This window comes from Clarias gariepinus, chromosome 18 (genome assembly GCF_024256425.1).
Source record: "Clarias gariepinus isolate MV-2021 ecotype Netherlands chromosome 18, CGAR_prim_01v2, whole genome shotgun sequence".
Taxonomy (NCBI): Eukaryota; Metazoa; Chordata; class Actinopteri; order Siluriformes; family Clariidae; genus Clarias; species Clarias gariepinus.
This window is the reverse complement of record NC_071117.1, coordinates 18,590,802-18,599,246: the sequence shown is the minus strand read 5'-3', so window position 1 is coordinate 18,599,246 and position 8,445 is coordinate 18,590,802.

Sequence of the window (8,445 nt, the reverse complement as noted above, 5' to 3'; positions counted from 1 at the left end):
AACTCACCAGTAAAGGAAGCAAGCAGCACATTATATAAACGGAAAAGAAAAAAAAAAAACTAAACGGAAGCTGCTGCATTAAACATGCAAAAAGGAAGCAGGTGCAACCGTCCTCAGTAGAGCCGTAGGTGCTTCTGCAGGGTGCTGAGTAAAACTTACTGTAGTAGCTCATTTACTGTCAGTATAAAACTGTACCTCAGACTTTAGAGGATGTCACACCAAATACTGCCTTTCTTCCATTTATTACTGTTTACTGGATTTTATAGTTTTATTTTTCTCTTTTAGGAGACATCCGTACTCTACAGGATTTCTTTTACATAAAACTTTTGCACAGTACTGTTACTCTTTGCTTAATTAGCTTGATCTTACAGTGGGAGGCAGTTAAAGTTTAATTCAAGTGAATTTATTCCAAAATAAATAAAGTCACATTTTCTTTCTTTTTTTTTTAAACAAATCCTGTTAATTTGAAAATGAACAAACAGTATCTGATGCACAAGTGGAACACTTAATGCATGACCCTTTTCAATTCCAATAGTTTCTTTTTTTTAGTAATTATTCATCAATGTTTGCTGAAAATATTGTGCATTTTTTTTCCATTTCCAAGAGAGACTGTGTTAACATCTTTTCAATTAAAAATCTGTTATTTATCAAGGGGTGCCTAAACTTTTGCATAGGACTGTAGCACTTCTAACAATAGACACTGCAACAAAGTTGCTTTACAGAAATCCACACCGGGCCATTGCTTAATATTGTGGCCTCACACCTCCAGGGTCAAGGGTTCGATTCCATTTCAGGTCTGTTGAAATTTCTGTGGAGCATTTGAAATGAAAAGAATCTGTATACACAAGGGATAAAATCTCTAGAGTAAACGATATCTCATAAATAGATTAATAAATAAGTAAATGCATTAAGCTATAACAAAATAAATAGAAATAAATTATAATGCAGCATGTTCTGCTTGCTTAATTTAAGAATTATTATTTAGCGATATCATGTGACAGTTGACTCCTCAACAAGACGCCTTTTAAAAGCACCCACATAAAGAGCCCCTATCAATGGGCAATCACAAGATATTTTTTGGCCCTTGCCCATTTTTCTTCTTCTGATTTTTTTTTTTTTTTGCAGATGAGTGCTTTATGCTCTCTCTGTCTTCATGATAACCTAATTTAGCTACATACCTGCGGTTTCTGTTCTTTTCACATCATAAGGATGATAAATAAACCATTGATCCATCCAGTTTCTTTACCCCTTAACCTTAAGAGACCTTAGTCTCTTAAGAGGTCTGGAGCACACACACATTCCAACACTATGGGCAATTTGGAAATGCCTTAAACTCATGTCTTGAGAGGAAGCCAAAGTGCCAGGAGGAAACCCTCAAAGCACAGGACGAAACGTAAACTGTGCCTTTTGCATAATTATTAAAAATCATGTTGTTCCCCAAGCAACTTCTTATAAAAATAAACTGTTTTGAATGCAGATGTAGATTTTAATCACTAACGAGCACATTAGACTCCCTAACCCTTCAAAGTTAACCTGTACTCTTTTAGGTCACACTGGATGGTGTGACTTGTCCATAGTTGTCCAAATGTGTCCTGTATAATCATATTATAAAAAAGACCTGGGATAAGCACAAGCACTTGGGACTTAGACTATGCAGCAGCTCTTGGGTGCAATTCTATGGTATCCAGATGGGATGTTTTTACTTAAGAAAATGAGAGTCTTTGCGAGCCATCTGTTTAAAGAAGCCTGATTTTCTATTGTACCCATATGGGGATTATTCTCATCAAGTATATTATTTCTTTCATTTACACCATTATATTGCCAGCTTTCCACTGTTGATTAAGAACCTGTGAAACATTGTTGTGCCATCTGACCAGGTTTTCTTATGAGGTCTACAACCAAATTCTGACCAAACCTCTTAGGCCTCCAAGGGCTTGTTTTGAGCTAAGAAAGTAGTACATGAATCACCTTTAAGATGGACCTGGGATTATTGAAGGAGGTTGAGCCATGGGAAGAAGAGCAGAATGTTACCAGCTTTGGAGTGAAATGAGGAGAAACGTTTTTCAATGGTCAGCTGAAGAGAAAAAAATATAGCGAAGCAGGGGATTTTAATTTTTTAAAATTATTATATATATATATATATATTTTTTTTTTTTAAAGTTATTTTAAAAATGTTTGTTGTTTGCAGTGATGATCCCCGGTTTGAGCCCTGATGGTGCTGGGCTGCCATTGTTGGACCCTTGAGCAAGATCCTTCCTTCAAGGGTCTTGTATTCAGATACAATCGGGTAATGAGTTTGCAACCTGACTTCATAAGTAACTGCCATAGAAATGACGAACAATGATGATATTACTGTATCTCCAGAGTGGGGAGTATCTGTCGCCTGATGTGCCAGATAGCTCATGGATGGACACTAGCCTACTATCCTTGTGACCTGTGGAAACGGCTTTATGCTAACATCCCTGGTCGTGTTCTAGTGTTTCCGCTTTTTCTTTTGTCTGATTTTATTGCACTCCAGTTTCTTGTTTATTATCTTCTCATATAAATGCTTATGAAATAAATCTTGTCGGAAACAAACCCTTGTTTTACCCCGATATAATCTTGGAACTCTTGATTTGGTTATGATTTGGTTAAGATCTCTGGTGACGTCATGTTTATCTCTGGACCTTGAACACTAAGGACCGCTCCAACAATCCAAACATTTTTTAAAACGATATAAGACCGTTCATCAGGATATTAAATTATGCAATCTAGCATTTAGACTGTGTCTGCGTGCTTGTCCTTCTCTGAAGTGCTGGTAAGGAAGTGGATTATTCCAGCCAGTGCCTAAACTTGCTCGTACATGTGATAGCAGCGTGACGCAGAGAAGCGAGAAAACAGACTGGTAATAGGTTTCATCAATTGGTGAGTCATCATGTCGTGCCGTAGAGCCTGCACACGTGCCAGTGTGAAATGAGCACAGGGTAGAGCCTAAATTAATCTAAACTGCTCGAGCCAGCCATTGTGTCTAGCAAACCATTTAATAGGGCTTTTCGATATTAGGTTGATTTTATATGATGATGGCTTGGATTGTGAATGCACCCAGAGAAATTACACCCAAGGCTATACCTAAGCTTTTGCACTTATAGTTTTTAAGGCATTTTCTTTTGAACCAGTTCACATCAAGATTAGTGTACTGGTTCGATTATCAACATTATGCCTGGGGAATAACTAATCTACAAATAAAGACAACCAAAGTAGTTACTTTTTTATAGATCGTTGCATTGTGTCCCAGAATAGGCTTTCGACCTATTTTTTTTGTAGCATAGACCTCTGTCCTCTATATTATGGCAGAAAAAGCAGAAAATAATTATAAATAAATAAATGATGAAACACTTATGTGAAACTAATAGAATTAACTAAAAATTTACTGTAACAAATATAGAGTTAGATAAATAACTTTGTTATTGATTTTTTATGACTGTGTTAGTTAGCTAGTCAGTTTTTTGTTCATTTATGTTGTAATATTATGTTGTATGTAAAATGGGAGGGTTGCGTCAGGAAGGGCATCCGGCGTAAAACCTGTGCCAAGTTGTAGTGCGGACTGGGTATTCCACTGTGGCGACCCCTTGCCGTGTGCAGCTGAAAGACTAACAACAACAACAGTAGCACCTTGGTCCTGGAGGAATGTTGTTTTGTTTCATTGTGTACTGAACTGTATATGGTTAAAATGACAATAAAAGCCTACTTGACTTGAAAAATGTTGCAGATTTTGCACATCTCAATTTGCACTAGTCTTTCCACTGATTATACATCCTCATGCACCTACATTTGGCAAATATTCACCTGGCACTTTTAATATATTTATATTTTTCCTTTGTATATTGTATCTTATACTTAGTTTTTCTATTTATTATTCAGTTGAAACATGGTTTGATGATCTTGCTAGTGCAACTACATGTCTATTGTATCACTATCCTTGCTACTGGATGTTTGTAATTCCCTTCGGGATCAATAAAGTATTTGTCTGTCTGTCTGACAAAGACCATTTTCAGAACATCCACTAAGGTTCCCATTAGGTTTATATAAGGTTCTGTTGCAACATTATTTAACATAATTTTCTTACCATGTTAGCTAATCAAATAGAGCATTATGAAACCAGACTTGAAAATACTTTTTAGAACAAATGGTAAATAATGCAATAGGAATCAGATTCCGCGGGGAAAAAACACTTTTAGAACAAACATTGATATACTTTTTTTTTTTTTGTTACATACAGTACTGTGCAAACATCTTTTAACATTGTTATAGAATTTTTATGACTTTATTATTAAGTTTGTAAAAAATATATTTTTGATGTATAAACATTAATATTCAACCATAAAATAAAAATTTACCGAAAAATATCTGTATGCCAGAAAAGAAGTCAACATATTACTACAGTATAAGCGAGCAAAAAATCAAAAACGGAAATGTATGCAAAAAAGAAGCAGGTGCAACAGTCAACATCCTTATTAGATTATTAGCTCTAAAGCATTTATTTGCATGAACCCAAGAGTTTTGCACAGTAGTATGCTTGTTACAATGAGTGCATTGAAGAAATTCAAAAACAACAATCCATTTTATTATTATTTATTATTAACAAAACTACTTTCTGCATTGTTGTTTTGCTAGTATTGTGATAACTCGAATAATTCCTTGTGTGTGATGTAATCACTGTGTCAAGGAATTTTGCTTGCCCTTTAATGAGATCTGTGATGTTTTCCCAAATCCAAGACTCTTTTCAAAAAGCAGAAAGTGCAGTCTTGACCTGACTTTACAGAGGTCTACCTGACCGATTGAGAAAAAGAGGTGAATTGGGTGATATGGAGGACTGAGGTGGGAAGATAGAGACAATGAAATTACAGATTCTTGAGTAGAAGAAAGCACAGATTGTGCTAATGGGGCAGTTTGCATGTTCTCCTCATGCTTGTTAGGTTTCCTCTGTTTTTTTCCAGTCCACAGACGTGAGATTGCATTTCCAAATTGCCCATAGCGTTTGATTGGGTGTGTGACTTTTCTATGTCTTACGGTAGGCTGGCACTCCAAAAGCGTACCCCACCTTGTACCGCGAGTTCCCTGGTGACTCAAGCCTTCTTTGAAATAGCAGTAGATGATAAATAACAGATAAATGCAATAAATATACACAATTATGGAATTATGGCTTTTCTTATATATTTATATTCTTATAAATTCGCTGTGGTGATCTGAACTGTATACCGTTTCCTCTGAAGTCAATAACCTACACGCTGACAACTAATAGCAAACATCTGACTCGCTGCAGTGTTTGTTCCAGTTTATTGACTAGTTATAAGCTGGCAAAACATGTTCCACTAAAAACATTGAACAGAAATGGTTTTTAAAGTTTGACTAGTGGCTGGTTTAGGTGTTGAACATTGTTTTTTATTCGCAATGACTTAAGCAATAAAATCCACTGACAAAAACACTTGCTTGTTTGGCCTGCATTTGACTCTAACCTACTTGCAATTGCTGTGGCACTAAAGCTATTAAAGTCAGTGTTTTCATAACCATTATCAAACCATAATCCTTTAAATATATACTTTAGGATTAGAGCTCCTACACTTTTTCCTGATACCTGGTACAGCAGTGCAGACTTTTGTCCTCTTAGGCAAAAGAAGCACAACCTTGATCTGCTGCAATCATATCATTTTATTTATTTGTAATTAATATATAGGCCCAAAAACATCAATCTAATATTTTGTTGGACCACATTTTGCTTTGATTACAGCCATGGAAAAGTTTCAATAAGCTTATGCAATGTCGCATTTATTTCTCTCTAAGATTTCAATTCTAATTCAAACTTCAAATTTAAATTTTATTTGTCACATACACAGTCATACACAGTACGATATGCGGTGAAATGCTTAGACGACTGCCCATGACCTTAAAAAAAAAAGACTATTAATAGGAAATAAATATGAAAAAGAAAATAGAAAGTAAATTTAACTAAGAAAGAATTGTGATCGTTGTGTAAAACCTTCTCCGATTTTTATCTGACTCTCTTCTTTCTTAGTATCCTGATGCACTAATCACTCTGGACTCATCAGACCATGTGATCTTAAGTGTTAATAAGTGTTTTTTTAAGGCTACACAGCTGTTTAGTCCCAATCCCTTAAATTCTATTTTCATTGTGCAGGTGGAAATGCTCTCCCTTATTAAGTCACAAGAGTGGAGCCTATTATAATCAGCAAAGGGGAACTAGATCCCATAGGGATTTTCAAAAAGCAAAAATGGGTGTTAAGATCGGGTGTTAACAAACTTTTGGCGATACAATGTAAGTTGCATTCATAGCAGCAAAGACAGTTTGTATGTTAGGTTTAAATTTAAAAACAATGATAAAGTAGAATTTCAATATATTAACATTGGTGGAAAGTTTCTGTTCTCTCTGTTTAAATATTAGTTCTTATTCATCCAGTTGTTATAAACCAGTTTCTTTAAACCAGGAACTTGGAGACAAAACTTCCTTTGATTCTTTGTTTGTTGCTGGTGTTATCTGAAACTGCTGGAGGACAAACCAGTTTCATTTTTAGCATCTTGGAACATTTGTAAGTGTTTCTTTTTTTGAATATGGCATTCATTCCTATTATATATTAACAAATGGAACGGTTACCTAATTCATGTAAATCTCAACCAGCCTTGTTGCTCCTAACTGTGAGGACTCTGTGTTCCCAGATCTTCCGCCAAAAGTATTCATCACTGTGAATGAGCTGCCCAAGGCTGTTATTAATGTTACAAAACTATGGTGTGTAAAGATGGTACTGTATGGACATTGAGAAATCAAGAAATCAATTATATTTAGGTTGCCTTTTATTTTACAGATTTATAGAAGGACTGAAAGTCATTTTCATTCTGAATATCACATGTTTTTTAATAACTGGAATATCAAGTTGAGTTGAAAAGGTTACACAAGCTAAATGTTACACAAGCTTGAGGTGTTGTAAAAGTTTGTTGATTATTTTCAGATGCCAGCACGTCTCAGCACATTTTATTGCCGTTTATAGTACAGCAGTTGACCAAAGACTAATTGGAGAATGATGTCTGGTCTGTGATTCTCACTTTGTCCAAATAATTAATGGATTAATGGCGTTTTAGTTAAGTGCTGTGATGATCACATCTGTTAGAATTATGCAAGATTGCAAGTAAACAAGGAAGTATGCATCTAGACAGATCTAACAACTATTGCAATAGCCATACAGTACAAGTAAATCTTTTGACTAACCACTGTTTCAATGTTTTATTGACATTTTCAATATTTTTTAAATAATGACAATCAAGGTTATAATAATAATTTAATCTTGTATGCAACTTTATTGCTATACAACCATATATATTTTTAATATGAAGTCTGTTATTCTTCAAAACCTGATAGATACGGCTGGACATAGAGTCAAAAAGACCTGAAGAGAACGGGAATTTCAAAGTGCATGGCGTCTCCATCCAAAACATCGCAGACAGACGGGCAGCACTGATCCCGCTTCTCAACAGCACGGCACGGCATGGCTTCCAAATCATATTACAGTTCAGAAAAATAAATCAGAAGTTTGTCGTACCCTGGTGTCACTCATTCAATCCATGCCTGATTGGTTGCTTTCTGAAGATCATGCACAGAAAGTGGTTCCTTGACTGCTTCTTCACCATTGTCCAACAGTTTTCTATTAAGTGGCCATGGCTCTTGAAGCTGAATGTCATCGTCACATAGCCAGTTTTTCACTAGTTCTTCAGTTAATTACGGTAGCACAACTCTTTAGCCAGATATACTGGAACTAGTGACATTACTTGTTTTGTGAAAAGGAAGAACTACTGTATAGAGCATAACACCACTGTATATTAAAAGAAAAAAATGGTATATAAATTTGATGTATTCTGTATCTGAAATTTGGCAACATGGTTGTGTAGTGGTCAGCACTGTGGCCTCGCATGTCCAGGGTTGAGGTTTCCATTCATGAAGCTTGCATGTTCTCCCTGTGTTTGGTGGGTTTTCTCCAGATCCTCCGGTTTCATCATAGGACACAAGCATAGACACTCACATTCCCATTCTTTGGATTCTTTAAAAGCATGTGGAAGACATGCAAAAATATTGGAGAGATGAGATTCAAACCTCTGGTGCTAACAATTTAAACCACCATGCTGCCTTGGAGATAACCATGTCAGGGATCAAGCTTCCTATCTTGCTCTTTATACAGATTTTATTCCATGGGGACACATTGGGTTGCCAGCCCCTTTATGTCCAGTTGTCTTCTTTGTACAGCACCTCAGACCCCCCCCCCCTTCTTTTCAATTTAATTAATTCCTGGTCATTTGAGTGGCATGCCTGTAGTCTGTGTGTAGGTGTTTGTGATGGCCTACTTTAATATGTAACTGCTCCCAAAGACAAATTATGAGTCAGGAAATTAAAAAATAAAAATA